Raw genomic sequence first — 15230 nt, forward strand, 5'->3', positions numbered from 1 at the left:
TTAAACGACAAATTAAAGGAATTTGCAAAACTAATGGTGATAGGACAACTTATCACTCTGAAATAAATGATACCTTTACAGAATTCTATTCTAAACTTTATAGTTCTGATTCCCCTAAAGATAATAATGAATAATTTTCTAGATCAATTAAATATTCCTGCACTTTCTGCAGATAATTGTAAACAGATGGATCAACCCATTTCTTATGAGGAAATTGCTGAGGATATACGTTTATTACACTCTGGGAAGGCTCCAGGTCCAGATGGATTTTCTGGAGAATTTTATAAGGCTTTTTCTTCATTAATTATACCGCAGTTACGCTTAGTCTTTTTGGATTCTTTCAAATTGAGTAGCTTGCCTTAATCTTTCTATGAAGCCTCTATTTCGCTTATCCTAAAGGAGAACAAGGACCCAACTGAATGCTCTTCATACAGGCCAATTTCATTACTCAATGTTGATACTAAAATCTTTTCTAAAGTTCCGGCGTGCAGGATTGAAAATATTCTACCTTCTATTATTTCTGATGATCAGACTGGTTTTATTACAAACCAACATTCCCTTTTTAATATACACCGTGTATTAAATGTTATTTACTCTCCCTCCCTGGAGTTATCGGAATGTGCGATATCCTTAGATGCTAAGAAGGCCTTTGATCAGGTTGAATGGAACTATTTATTTAAAACCTTAGAAAAGTTTAATTTTGGACCAGATTTTATTCAATGGATTAAATTACTTTATCTATCACCTTCTGCCTGGGTTGTTACTAATTTTCAAAATTCCAAACAATTTAAACTTCATTGCCGAACTAGGCAAGGCTGTCTGTTGATCCCTTTGCTCTTTGATCTAGCTTTAGAACCTCTTGTCATTGCTTTTTGAGAATTTAATGATATCTGTGGTATTTTAAGGAGAGGTATTACTCACAAAATTTCACCTTACACCGCTGATATATTGCTGTTTATCTCTAATGTTGAGACCTCGTTACCTTGCATACTTTCTTTACTCTCCTGTTTTAGCCAGTTTTCAGGATATAAATTGAACCTACATAAGAGTGAATTATTTCCTTTAAATAATTTGGTATCAATTAATACTAACCTCCCTTTTAAAGTTGTAAGGAATCAATTTACTTATTTGGGTGTAACAGTCACTAAGAATTACAAACACCTGTTTAAAGATAACTTTCTTACTTTTTGAATCATGTAAAAAGGATACCATTAAATTGGTCACCTTTTCAATATCTTTGATTGGACGAATTAATTCTATTAAAATAAATAATCTACCTAAATTTATACATCTTTTTCAGGCTTTACCTGTTTTTATTCCTATATCCTTTTTTGACTCTCTTGATTCTATTTTATCCTCTTACATATGGAAAAATAAACGTTAAAATAAAGTTCATCTTCAAAAATCTAAAAAGTCTGGTTTAGCCTTACCTACCATAGATTCCGGACTACAGAGCGCACATGATTAAAAGCCGCTGGCTCTAATTTTAGAAAGAAAATCAATTTTTTACTTGTACAGGCCGCACCGGATTTTAGGCCGCACCGGATTTTCGGCCGCAGGTGTCCCACGTTGTAATATGAGATATTTACACAGAAAGATATTACACGTGAGGATTTTTTAACTTTTAATTAAATCCATATGGTAACATAAACAAATACATATTGCAAATGCTTTTTTTCGAACCGTGCCTGTAACGCGGCTACTTTTAAATATACGTTGCGTATACTTTTTTACTGAACAACATTCCAATATCTCCTAACGACTGGTAAAAAATATATATACTGCAGCCTACCAGGAAAAGTTATTGGTCGCCTTTAACTTAAAAGTAGCGTTCGCTCAGATCCAATGCCGCTCGCGTAATGTGCTCCCCCCCGCCTTCCCGTTTATCGCAAACAGCATTTTTCCCACAAGACGCGGCGAAACCGGGTGTGACGTCATAGCATCCCGCAATGTAGTACAGAAAACAAATATAGTTAAAACACTTCTAACTTTAACTAGAAAATGAATTACTAAGCGAAAATATTATAAACTAAATAACTGCCATAAAGGCAGCACAATGCTTTTCTTCGAGTGTTTTCCATGTTGATGAGGGTGAGTACAAATGACTGATTTACAATAATTTAATTGTGAAAGTGCGCTTGATTTATCGTACAATTTCATTGGACCTCTGTGAACTACTCATCAATTTTATTGGTCTACTGTTACGAGGCAAAATGTTTTTGGCGGCATGAAAAAAATCATACATTAGCCGCACCGTATTAAAGGCCGCAGAGTTCAAAGCTGTTCAAAATGTGGGAAAAAAGTAGCGGCTTATAATCCGACATCTACGGTAATTTTAGGTTTTATTACTGGGCAGTTAATATATATCTTACAATTTGGCTATATTATATTAATCTTGTAGATTGTCTGGTATGAGTTTCTTTAGAAACTTACTCTGTTAATAAATTTTCTATTATTTCTCTTCTTGGATCCTTACTAACTGATAATTTAATAGTTAAACATACTCTGAGGATCTAGATAAAATTTAGAAAACACCTTGGTTTATTGAGATTTTCCCTTTCAAGTCCCATTTATTCTAATTTTTTTAAACCTCCATGACTGATTTAGCTTTTAAGGAATGGGACAGTTGGGTATTAAATGTTTTTGGGATCTGTTTCTTGGAGGAAACCTTTTTTTCATTTGAGCAATTGTCAGCTAACTGTAGCTTACCCAAAACTCACTTTTTTAGATATTGACAAATCAGAGACTTTTTAAGATCTCAATTATGTACATTCCCTATAAGTTCAGATGAGAACTTACTAGATGTAACTTTTAATTTGACACCTTTTCATAATGGTTCAATATCTAATGTTTATTGTATGTTACTGGAGACAAGGAATATTCACTCAGACAAAATTAAGAATCTCTGGGAGCAAGATTTACAGGCATCAATATCTGAGGAAACTTGGAATGACATTTTTAAACTGGTTAATACTTCATCGCTCTGTGCTCGTCATTCCCTCATACAATTTAAGGTGGTACATAGAGCTCATATGACTAAGGATAAGCTTTCTCATTTTTATTCAGATATAGCTTCCTACTGTGACAGATGTAATAATGGAGAAGCTTCATTAATTCATATGTTTTGGACTTGTCCAAATCTTGAAAAATATTGGAAGGAAGTTTTTCAAACTTTTTCCTTACTTTTTAAAGTCAATTTTAAGCCTAACCCTCTGACGGCCCTATTCAGTATTGTTGCAGGATAAGATATTAAGCTGAAGGCATCTGATTTACATGTTTTGGCCTTTAGCTCTTATAGCTAGGAGGATGCTTTTGTTTAAATGGAAAGATGTTTTCCTTCCTACTCATGCTCAATGGTTACACAATGTTATGTCACGTTTAGATTTAGAGAAGATTCATTGTTCAATTTCTGAATCTCGTCAAGACTTTCAAACATTGGGGGGATCTTTACTGAATAATTTTCAAAACCTTCAATTCATTGTTTAAACTCAGATGTTAGCTATTATTAACTTGTATTACATGAGAATGTATTTTACCTTCTTTTCTCCTTAATGAACAGCTTCGGTCTTGGTAGGGGTTAGATTATTCTTTTGTAATAAATTAGTATAGTTCAACATAACTATTGATTAACATATGAATACAGGGTATTGTGATTGTTATTATGAATAGATGTAATGTAATTGGTAGTTTTTTTAAAATCTTTTTTGACCTTTTATATACACTTTCTTGTACTCTGTATTCTTCTATGTAGAAACTAATAAAAATATTGGAAAAGTAATGTAAAGATTTCCATTCCTCATTATATGAAGTATATAAGTCATTTCAATTTACTCTCTCCACTATCTGTTCTGGCATTCTGACTCCAATCCCCCCGCAACTTTAGTTTAACCACACACCCCCACACCACCACACAATAGCATGACCAAGCCTTACCACTAAGATATTTGACCTCTGCCAGTTTTAATTCCCGAAGTAACAAGTCCCCCGGTCAGCACTTTAACGTTCCTCTGCGAGGTAATGCCCCCCTAACAGTTTCTAAAGTGCCACAATCCTGTTGATGTTTGGGATGGCCACAAGAGTACTCTGCAATGGCTATTAAACCTCATTCACCTTCCTGACTCTCACCCAGCTTCCTGTCTCCTGCACCTTGGGTGCAACTCACCTCTCTTCATGTCATATCCATCACCCCCTTCAACTCCCAGATGATCTGGAATTCATCCATTTCCAGCTCCAACTCCCTAATGTGCAGGATTACAAGCTGAAGCTGGATGCACATCTTGTTGGTGAGGGTATCAAGGACACTGGAAGTCTCCCCACCTTCCCACCAACGTCCCGTCTAATTTGTAATGACCACTGTACCAAAAAATCTTGTGCTGTGCAACTTTTACCCAGTGACAACAACATGTGCCACGGAATTTTAAATAGAGAGGTATTTATTTTAACAGCTAACAAATCACTGTTAATAAGAACTTTGATCTCTTCTGGGTTTGATCAAGTTCATCTACACTCTCACACAACCTATGTAGCAGGCCTGTAAAGGGTTATGAAGGATAACTCACTCCAGCTTTTGCACACCGTCCATATCTGATTTGCTTGCTAAATGATGCTTTAAAAAGTCAGATTTCCAAATATCACTCGACTTCCTCACACTTGCAAATTCTCCAGCAACTTTTGCATTGCCACAATACACACAGGTAACAGTTTCTGTATTGTACATAATTCTTTCCCCTGAACCCTCCCCTAAGTGACTGACGGTGGTGAACTCATTGATGGCAATGTTAATGAATATGAAGGGAAGGGTAGTGGTCTGTCTCATTGGAGTCTGGCACATTTGTGATGTGAAAGCTACTTGTTGCCCAGGGCAAAGGTGTTTGATATCATTATTTTCCCCAAAGAGAATGGGTCAAAACATATTCTCACAGGTAGAAATGTCCAGACCAAGAGGAGGTAGAACAAGCAACACACACAAAATGCTGGATGAACTCAGCAGGCAAGGCAGCACCTTATGGAAAAGAGTACTATTGCTGAGTTCCTCCATAAATTTGTGTTTTGCTTGGATTTCCAGCAACTGGATATTTTCTCTTGTTTGTGATTGCAAAAGAAAACTGATTTTCTTTAACAGCTGATGTAAAAGATTGTGTTTCCTTTCTCCGAGTTTCTAATCCTTGCATTTAGGTAGCTGGAGCTCAGCTCTGTCTGAGAGATCCGTCGGTTCCCATTCCCCTCATCAGCCGGAAACTCTACGGGGCTCGTATACGGATCGTGGGGCTGAGAGAGAGGGAAGAGAACCGGACTGTACCGGGTTTGTAGGCTACGGTGTCCGCAGTTCACAGCAATTGTCCCGAAGTCGGGGTTGAAAATCCTCACCCGCAAAATCGCCTCTCTTACCTGGAGCCGATTTCCCAAGGTACTTACCTGCCGCCATTACTCCTGATCCTTTTGTGTACTGTGCGCATGCGCGATATTCGGGAACCATCCGCAGCCTTGACGCCTGCGCATTCGTTCGGTGCTTCAGTGACGGCGAAAAGTTTTAGCGCCAGGATTTATGGGTAATCATGGTGCCATTGAAAGGTCCTGCAACCACCGGTTCCATGTCCATACCTCAGTTTTTTGTGTGTAGAAACTCAGCAGCTCTTTTAACGCAGAAAGAAGCTCCAATAAACAATACACTTAATATCAGAAAACTTTCCACATATCTAATGCTAAAGTAGAACCTTCTTACAGATGCAGATATGAAACACAAGAGACTCTGCTGTTGCTGGAAATGTAAACACATACACACAAAATGAAGGATGAACTCTGCAGTTCAGGCAGTAAATAAGCAGAGGAGCACACAGTCTAGGCATGCTGAAGGGACTCAGCCTAAACGTTGTCTATTTATTCCTCTCCATATTTGCTGCCTGATCTGTTGATTTCCACCAGTATTTTGCAGAAATTAACCACCTTTTTTTCGATCAATCAGTTTCCAAATGTTTCTGATCTTTCATTTGTAGCCACATCCTGCTGGTCTGATTCCTCTTCTTCCTACTCCTTGTAAACTCTAGGCCCCATCAGGCAGGGATAGATTTTGATATACTGATTCACATCATATACTGATTCACAGAAACATGGGCAAGGACCAGATGGGCTGAGTGGCCTCTCTAGTGTACATTGCAAGTCTGGCAGAGACTGTAAGTACCTGTGACACGGATTTGATCTTTCACAGATCCACAATATTAAACAGCAGTCTAGTTGAAGGCTAACATCAGCAGAACAGACTCCTCTAATGCTCAGTGACCAGGGTTCAGTCCTGGGTGCAGTTGCAAGAACTGCAAATTCTGACAGTAACAGTCCCTCATGAACCTGCAGCTGCCTTCAGTCACCATGATGGTTAAACATTTAAAACAGAGCTGATTTGAACTTCCTCCCTGATGTGAAGTTGCTGGTTTTGCAGCAGCTGGGATGATTGAGTAAAACTCTTTGCTCACTCCGGACGGAAATGTGGCGTCTACTTATTGTGAACTCACCGGAGCATCACAAAGTGAGTTAACTGAATGAGTCTCTTCACACATACTGAGCAGGTGATTGGCCGCTTCCCGGTGCGATTCTCCTGGTGTATCTGCTATGGCCAACTGAATCCCTTCCAAAATGAGAGCCAGTGAATGATGTCTCACTGCTATCAACACCGTGACAATGTACCCCATCAGATCATGGACATGGACATGTGTTCGGGCTCTCTTTGTAGTGTGTGGGGCGCAGAATTTTCCAGCATCTCCGCCTCCACATTCAAGGATCGGTGGCATTAAAGCGCTGGTGAACTGACAGATACAGCGGACCTAACATGCTGTTGTGTTTATGATTCCCATACACAAATCCTTTGACTTTTCCCACATTGTTAAAAGTTATGTCAGTGGGTGAAGGGCAACATTTCAACTCAGATAAATGTAGTCTCCATGGTGCCTTCTGATAAAACACTGTCACACCTCAAAACAATTTGGAGGAACAAGACCTCACGTTCTAACTGGCTGCAGTTCCAGCATCAGGCACAATATCAAACTCTCTGCTTCCCTCTCAGTATCAAAATGGATCATTCCTCCCCTTTATCAGTCTGTGACTTGGCTCAGTTTGTCTGTCTCCTTCACATTCTGAGCATGCGCCACACACCCACTAAGATCACATTTTATTTACACAGCAGCGACTGGAGACTTTCTGATTATTATGTCCCTCCTGGCATTTGACGGTGGTAAACTCAGAGTCAGCAGTGGTATTGAACCTCAGGAGTAGGTGATTAGGCTTTCTCGTTGGAGATCGATGAACTGCCAGTAGTGTGTGGCTGGATGAGTGGGTCATTTTCAGACTGGAAGGAGGTAGCGTTTGGAGTACCCCAGAAATCAGTCCCTGACCACAGTTGTTCACAGTTTAATGGCCTGACAGAGACAGCGAGATGTGAGATGTCCCAGTCTGCTGGTGATGCAGAAGGAGTGGAGTTGGGGGAGGGGAGGCTATTCACATGAAATTTCATAACTTTGCAATCAGTACCTAGTGCACTGTGGGGCTGCAGTGGTAGGATCCATTGCCAGGATCAATGTACAGTCACAGTGGGCTTTGAGGATTTTGTGAATAAAGCCAATTTAGAATCTCAAACTGCGGAGCAAGCCTATCATTTGTATATTTAAGTTGTATTTATGGCATTGTGATAACCAGATACTGTAACCATCCATGACCAGTCCTTTCAATATTCAACCATTCAAAAATTTGGCCACAGGGCCGCCAATACTGTCATTCAATGCATTGACATGGAACATAAAAAGAAATGTTGCCAACACAGACTCCTGTGAACCTCTGGGGTAGTAATTTCAGGATTGCTGCCTGCACCACGTGCTAGCGATGAAAGAATAGCCTGATCAAGCATATTAATGTGTGGCTGAGAGACGTGTAGGGGGCAGGGCTTCAGATTCCTGGATCATTGGGGCCTCTTCCAGGGGAGGTACGACCAGTACAAAAAGGACGGGTTACACCTGAACCCAAAGGGGTCCAATATCCTAGCGGGCACATTTAATAAATCTGTTAGTGAGGGTTTAAACAAATTTGGCAGAGGGATGGAAACCGGCGTGTTTGGCTGAGGAAGGGGAAAACAGAAATAAATCTCCGTAGCATGCAACGGAGATTATAGAAAGAACAGGCAAGAGATAAATCTTAATCAACGCCAGTGGCGTGAGTTACAGGGCAATACAGTTGTGGTGCAATTGAAACAGAAAACAACAAATACTGGACTGAGAATGTTGTATTTGAATGCACGCTGCAGAAGGAATAAAATTGATGATCTTGAAATTCTGCTACTGTTTGGCAAATATGATGTTATGGCCATCTGTGAAACTTGACTAAAGAATGGCTGCCATTGGGAGCTGAACATCCAAAGATATACAGTGATCTATACAAAGATAGATCTATAATCTATAATCTATACAAAGATCTATACAAATCTATACAAAGATAGATTAGTAGGCAAATGAAGTGGTGTGGCCCTGTGAACAAGAAATAATATTAAATCATTGGAAAGAAATGACACAGGATTGTCATGGTCCTGGCTGACATTTCCCACCTTTTCCCTTTCCTCCCTAATTGGTCCTTAATCCCCACACTTGATTCCCAATCTTTCCCAATCCCTCTCAATCACCAGCACCTGGTTTTCATTAGCCACCAGAGGATAAGACTCTGACAGCTCCAGTCAGCCCTTGCTGCATTGTTGGGTGGGGGGGAAGAGAGGAGAGAGGACAGAGAGAGAGAGAGAGAGAAGGGAGGGAGAGAGAGAGAAGAGATATATATATATATAGTTACGAACCCCGTAACTGGGTCACTTACCAGCAAAGATAGAGAGGTCCGTTGAAGTCTGATGGTACTATTTTTAACAGTATTTATTAGTAAAAATACACAAAAATAATATCAATGCAAACATACAGATAATATACGTCATCAATACTAAATCTAAAAGAGCGGGCATAATAATAATCAATAAGAAATAGCTCTATCGTTGTCTAAGGGATAATGTATTGTCCGATGGAAATATAAAAGTCACTCAGTTCATTCAGGCTGCAGCCTTTTGGTTGGAGAGAGAGAGATTTTTAGAAACTTGCCGGCTTTTCTTTTTTATGATTTCGATCCGTCAGAAGTCCCGTTGGTGTGGCCGCTCCTTTAGCTAAGCCATTCTTCCATGATGAGCCCGCTACCCTGGTAAGGGAGGAAGCACATGGGCCCTCACCGGCGTTCACTATGAAACGCTGTCACTGGCTTTCCAGCGTTTCTCCTGGTGCGTCTAAAGGGGTTGTTCCCCAGACCCTCTTTTATCCTTACAATCAATCAGGTTGGGATGATGCAATCCCTCAACCAGCCCACTCTGGTCATCCCCTGAGGGGCTTCAATGAATAGTACAGTACTCAATACACAATTCTGTCGCCAAGAGACAATAACCGTTATCAGGGGTTTTGTTTTCGCTGAGGCCAGGACACATTCCAACCCTTGTGGATTCTGCGTGTCTCTCTCTCATTTCCTGGGTCCCAGACCCGAATTAATAGCGATCTTGCGTTTCTCAAAAAGGAGGGGGCTACTTTGTACTTCCACAAAGGTGTCTCCCAAGACAATGGCTATGTCCAAGGCTTTTGTCTTGCTGAGCGACCAGCCCACATTCCAAACCGTAAGGCTCTCTCTCTCTCTCTTGCGATTCTCACAAAGGAGGGGGCTGAGGTCATGACACCTCCCCTCTTAAAAGTTTTTTACCAGCGGTTAAAAACAAGTTGGTACAGGATTTTTTTTTTGGCTCTAACATACTACACAAGCTTTTCTCTTCACAGAGTACTACCGTTATACATTCCAGTCAGTATCGAAACAGGTAACAATTACAGTGCCCCTTTCTTTAACATCTTAACCTCACGTACCGTACTAAAGTCTGGTAGCATCAAACTTCAGCTCAATAACCACCTATTTGTATTTATTTTCTTCAGCAACACAACTAAGGAGGTGTGATCTTAACTTAGGTGCATCTACAAAAGTTTATACAAATACTAATCGTTTCGGTCGTGTTATTTCACCAGCAGGTCTCCAAACGGGTTGTCTTTATTATTCACAGGCTTTGGGCGCAAACCCGTACAACCGACGTCGCTGTTTAAAAATGACAATTTCTATTGACCATCGCCTCTTTCCCTGGGAGTCCCCCCCGGGGGGACTTGAGTAATTTGGCGAGGTACTCTCCCGCCTTTCCTTTCCACGAGGGTTATTCTCTTAACTCCGTGTCCCCAACCTAGTCCATCATGGGAATTTCCGCCCAATTCTTTAATGCTACACAGGTAGTTAACCCTTTTGTCAAGACCATGCAGGCTGATGTGTTTTAGTTCAAACCTTTTTCTCCGGCCGCATTTAAATTTCGGCTTCCTCACAGCGCTTTCTTCAATAACAATAGCGTGTGAGGCCCCTTTACATTCCAAATCAACCTGTAATCCATGCGCAGGCATCAGTCTAGACTTTAACTGTTTTCCATTCGATTTGGGAACTACAGATTTACCGTTCTCCTCCACAACAACAGTTATCTCCCCATTCGTAAACTCCACCTTAACTCTGAACACCCCCTTCAGCACAGACACCTTCTTTCCCGAACCAAGTCTATCTGATCCAAAAGGACGGCCGTCTCGTCTAGCCGAGTCAAATACCTCAGACTTTTTCTGAGCTCCGTGACTAGGTTTAGGACCACGGGCCTCCCCATCTTGGACACACTCAAACGGGGCATTGGCCTCTTCCAGGCTTTCAATACCCATACCCTTTTCAAATTCTAACTTCCCCTGATCCTCCCAGTTACTCTCTGGGCAACTCACTTCCGAAGTAAACTCAACCCCTTGGGCACAAACAACCTCATCTGCCAACCCAGCAGACTTCTTCAAGGTAATGGCATCCTTTTCATCGAAGACTGCCCTCATTTCATTATCGGGAACGCCTTTAGACTCATTCATGTTCAACCCTGGACCTTTTAACAGCTTTATCTGTTTCTCATTTTTATTTCCTACCTCTAGGACCTTTTTCTTTGCTAAGGAAGGATCTACCTTCTCTCCCTTCTCTCCTTTACCCCCTTTTACGTTACTATTCCTCGTTTTACCACCCTCGAAACCCTCGTGGCACAGGGTTGGTAAAGATGTCTGGGCCAATTTTAAACAGCTCGCTTTCTCAGCTGTCGCTCTCGACAGGCTGAGAGTGTCCGTGCATGCGGGATAGCTCGGGGACTCTATGGGCGGGGCCTCAACTCTCACGGGCTGGGTTTTCAGCTTCACGGCGGCTCCCATCTTCCCACCCGCTAGGTCGTTACCCAGAAGGACGTCCACGCCTTCCCCCGGCAACTCCGGCAGGACCCCCAGTTCCACTGGTCCCGACACCAACTCACAATCTAGAAGGACCCTATGCAAAGGCACTACCTCGGTCCAGTTTCCTATGCCTCTCAGGGCTACCTTGCCTGTCGGAGGTCCGAATGGTAATACGTTACGGCTAATTAATGATAGCTCTGCCTCCGTGTCTCTCCAAATCCGTACGGGGATTGGGGGGTCCCCTTCCCTCAAAGACACGGTTCCTTCGGAACTAAATGTCTCCCGCCCCTCCTGTATTCCATCTACCGGGGGCCCTCTTGTCGATTTGCTGATCGACGCAATACAGCCTATAGGGATAGCTGCTTTCCCTCTTTCCGGCTCCTTCCTCGGAGTAGGGCATTTTGATGCAATATGTCCCACCTTTCCACAATTAAAACAGGTTAAACCAGGAAATCTCCAGGTTTCCTGCCTGTTATCCTTCCCCAGTAACCGTGTGACTTACCAGCAAAGATAGAGAGGTCCGCTGAAGCCTGGTGCTACTATTTTCAAACGTTTTATTTATAAAGGGGCACAAACGTATTGTTAATACAAAACATTCAGATCATATTCATCGTCAAAACTCAATCTAAAGCACAGGTGTAGTAATAATCAATCAAAAATGAGCTCTATCGTTGTCTAGGGGATACTGAGTCCAATTGGATATAAGAGTCACTCAAAGTCTGCAGGCTTCCCCGTTTCGGGAACCGCTGGCATTTCATGTGTTGGAGAGAGAGAAAAGGAACACTTGCCCGTCGTCCTTGCGAAGCAAATCCCTGCTGTTAGTTAAAGTGGTTTTTCCTTTTGGGTCCAGCCACAGACTCCCGATCCGGAATCTAACACACGTGGCTTCCTTCAGAATGGCTTCGCGCTCTGACGGGAAGCACTATCATGTCTTCTTCGTGTGTCTCCTTGGTGCGTCTGAGGCCCCGCCTCGGCAGCCCACCTTTTATCTGGACTGGCAGGGTTGTAGATGTCCATCAGGGTGGGGGCGAGGCAATCTTTCCCCCATCACCCATCTCACATTGCCCTGAGGGTTTGCACGTAGGCCAGTTCCTTATTCCACAAAGGTGTCTCCCAAGACAATGGCTATGTCCAAGGCTTTTGTCTTGCTGAGCGACCAGCCCACATTCCAAACCGTAAGGCTCTCTCTCTCTCTCGCGATTCTCACAAAGGAGGGGGCTGAGGTCATGACACCTCCCCTCTTAAAAGTTTTTTACCAGCGGTTATAAACAAGTTGGTACAGGATTTTTTTTTGGACTCTAACATACTACACAAGCTTTTCTCTTCACAGAGTACTACCATTATACATTCCAGTCAGTATCTAAACAGGTAACAATTACAGTGCCCCTTTCTTTAATATCTTAACTTCACGTACCGTACTAAAGTCTGGTAGCATCAAACTTCAGCTCAATAACCACCTATTTTTATTTATTTTCTTCAGCAACACAACTAAGGAGGTGTGATCTTAGCTTAGGTGCATCTACAAAAGTTTATACAAATACAAAAAAAAAGAAGAGGGACGCCTCACGTCTTAATAAGCTGGTAAGGAAGGCGGGCTCTGTCGTGGGCAAAGTACTGGAGAGTTTAACATCGGTAGCTGAGCGAAGGGCACTGAGTAGGCTACGGTCAATTATGGAAAACTCTGAACATCCTCTACATAGCACCATCCAGAGACAGAGAAGCAGTTTCAGTGACAGGTTACTATCGATGCAATGCTCCTCAGACAGGATAGATAGATAGATAGATACTTTATTCATCCCCATGGGGAAATTCAACTTTTTTTCCAATGTCCCATACACTTGTTGTAGCAAAACTAATTACATACAATACTTAACTCAGTAAAAAATATGATATGCATCTAAATCACTATCTCAAAAAGCATTAATAATAGCTTTTAAAAGGTTCTTGAGTCCTGGCGGTTGGATTGTAAAGCCTAATGGCATTGGGGAGTATTGACCTCTTCATCCTGTCTGAGGAGCATTGCATCGAGGGCCACGACAGAGCCCGCCTTCCTTACCAGCTTATTAAGATGTGAGGCGTCCCTCTTCTTAATGCTTCCTCCCCAACACGCCACCACAAAGAAGAGGGCGCTCTCAACAACTGACCTATAGAACATCTTCAGCATCTCACTACAGACATTGAATGACGCCAACCTTCTAAGGAAGTACAGTCGACTCTGTGCCTTCCTGCACAAGGCATCTGTGTTGGCAGTCCAGTCTAGCTTCTCGTCTAACTGTACTCCCAGATATTTGTAGGTCTTAACCTGCTCCACACATTCTCCATTAATGATCACTGGCTCCACATGAGGCCTAGATCTCCTAAAGTCCACCATCATTTCCTTGGTCTTGGTGATATTGAGACGCAGGTAGTTTGAGTTGCACCATATCACAAAGTCCTGTATCAGTTTCCTATACTCCTCCTCCTGTCTATTCCTGACACACCCCACTATGGCCGTGTCATCAGCGAACTTCTGCACATGGCTGGACTCCGAGTTATATTGGAAGTCTGATGTGTACAGGGTGAACAGGACCGGAGAGAGTGAAGAGGCCAATACTCCCCAATGCCATTAGGCTTTACAATTCAACCGCAAGGACTTAAGAACTTTTTAAAAGCTATTATTAATGCTTTTTGAGATAGTGATTTAGATGCATATCATATTTTTTACTGAGTTAAGTATTGTATGTTATTAGTTTTGCTACAACAAGTGTATGGGACATTGGAAAAAAAGTTGAATTTCCCCATGGGGATGAATAAAGTATCTATCTATCTATCTACTAATCGTTTCGGTCGTGTTATTTCACCGGCAGGTCTCCAAAGGGGTTGTCTTTATTATTCACAGGCTTTGGGCGCAAACCCGTACAACCGACGTCGCTGTTTAAAAATGACAATTTCTATTGACCATCGCCTCTTTCCCGGGGAGTCCCCCCTGTGGGGACTTGAGTAATTTGGCGAGGTACTCTCCCGCCTTTCCTTTTCACGAGGGTTATTCTCTTAACTCCGTGTCCCCAACCTAGTCCATCATGGGAATTTCCGCCCAATTCTTTAAAGCTACACAGGTAGTTAACCCTTTTGTCAAGACCATACAGGCTGATGTGTTTTAGTTCAAACCTTTTTCTCCGGCCGCATTTAAATTTCGGCTTCCTCCCAGCGCTTTCTTGAATAACAATAGTGTGTGAGGCCCCTTTACATTCCAAATCAACCTGTAATCGATGCGCAGGCATCAATCTAGACTTTAACTGTTTTCCATTCGATTTGGGAACTACAGATTTACCGTTCTCCTCCACAACAACAGTTATCTCCCCATTCGTAAACTCCACATTAACTCTGAACACCGCCTTCAGCACAGACACCTTCTTTCCCGAACCAAGTCTATCTGATCCAAAAGGACGGCCGTCTCGTCCAGCCAAGTCAAATACCTCAGACTTTTTCTGAGCTCTGTGACTAGGTTTAGGACCACGGGCCTCCCCATCTTGGACACACTCAAACGGGGCATTGGCCTCTTCCAGGCTTTCAATACCCATACCCTTTTCAAATTCTAAATTCCCCTGATCCTCCCAGTTACTCTCTGGGCAACTCACTTCCGAAGTAAACTCAACCCCTTGGGCTGAAACAACCTCATCTGCCAACCCAGCAGACTTCTTCAAGGTAATGGCATCCTTTTCATCGAGGACTGCCCTCATTTCATTATCGGGAACACCTTCAGACTCATCCATGTCCAACCCTGGACCTTTTAACAGCTTTATCTGTTTCTCATCTTTATTTCCTACCTCTAGGACATTTTTCTTCGCTAAGGGGATATCTACCTTCTCTCCCTTCTCTCCTTTACCCCCTTTTACGTTACTATTCCTCGTTTTACCACCCTCGAAACCC

The 15230-nt window shown here is 42.1% G+C and overlaps 1 protein-coding gene across 1 annotated transcript in view; it reads right to left on the reverse strand.

The window, feature by feature from the left end:
• LOC140731916 (uncharacterized) overlaps positions 1–5464 on the reverse strand; it is a 29558-nt gene extending 24094 nt beyond the window's left edge. The window contains exon 1 of the mRNA XM_073053903.1: positions 5416–5464. The gene's annotated coding sequence lies outside the window, so the exon portion shown is untranslated. The remainder of the gene's footprint in view (positions 1–5415) is intronic.
• Between the last annotated feature and the right edge of the window lie 9766 nt (positions 5465–15230).

Source organism: Hemitrygon akajei, chromosome 8, assembly GCF_048418815.1.
Source record: "Hemitrygon akajei chromosome 8, sHemAka1.3, whole genome shotgun sequence".
NCBI classification, from domain to species: Eukaryota; Metazoa; Chordata; class Chondrichthyes; order Myliobatiformes; family Dasyatidae; genus Hemitrygon; species Hemitrygon akajei.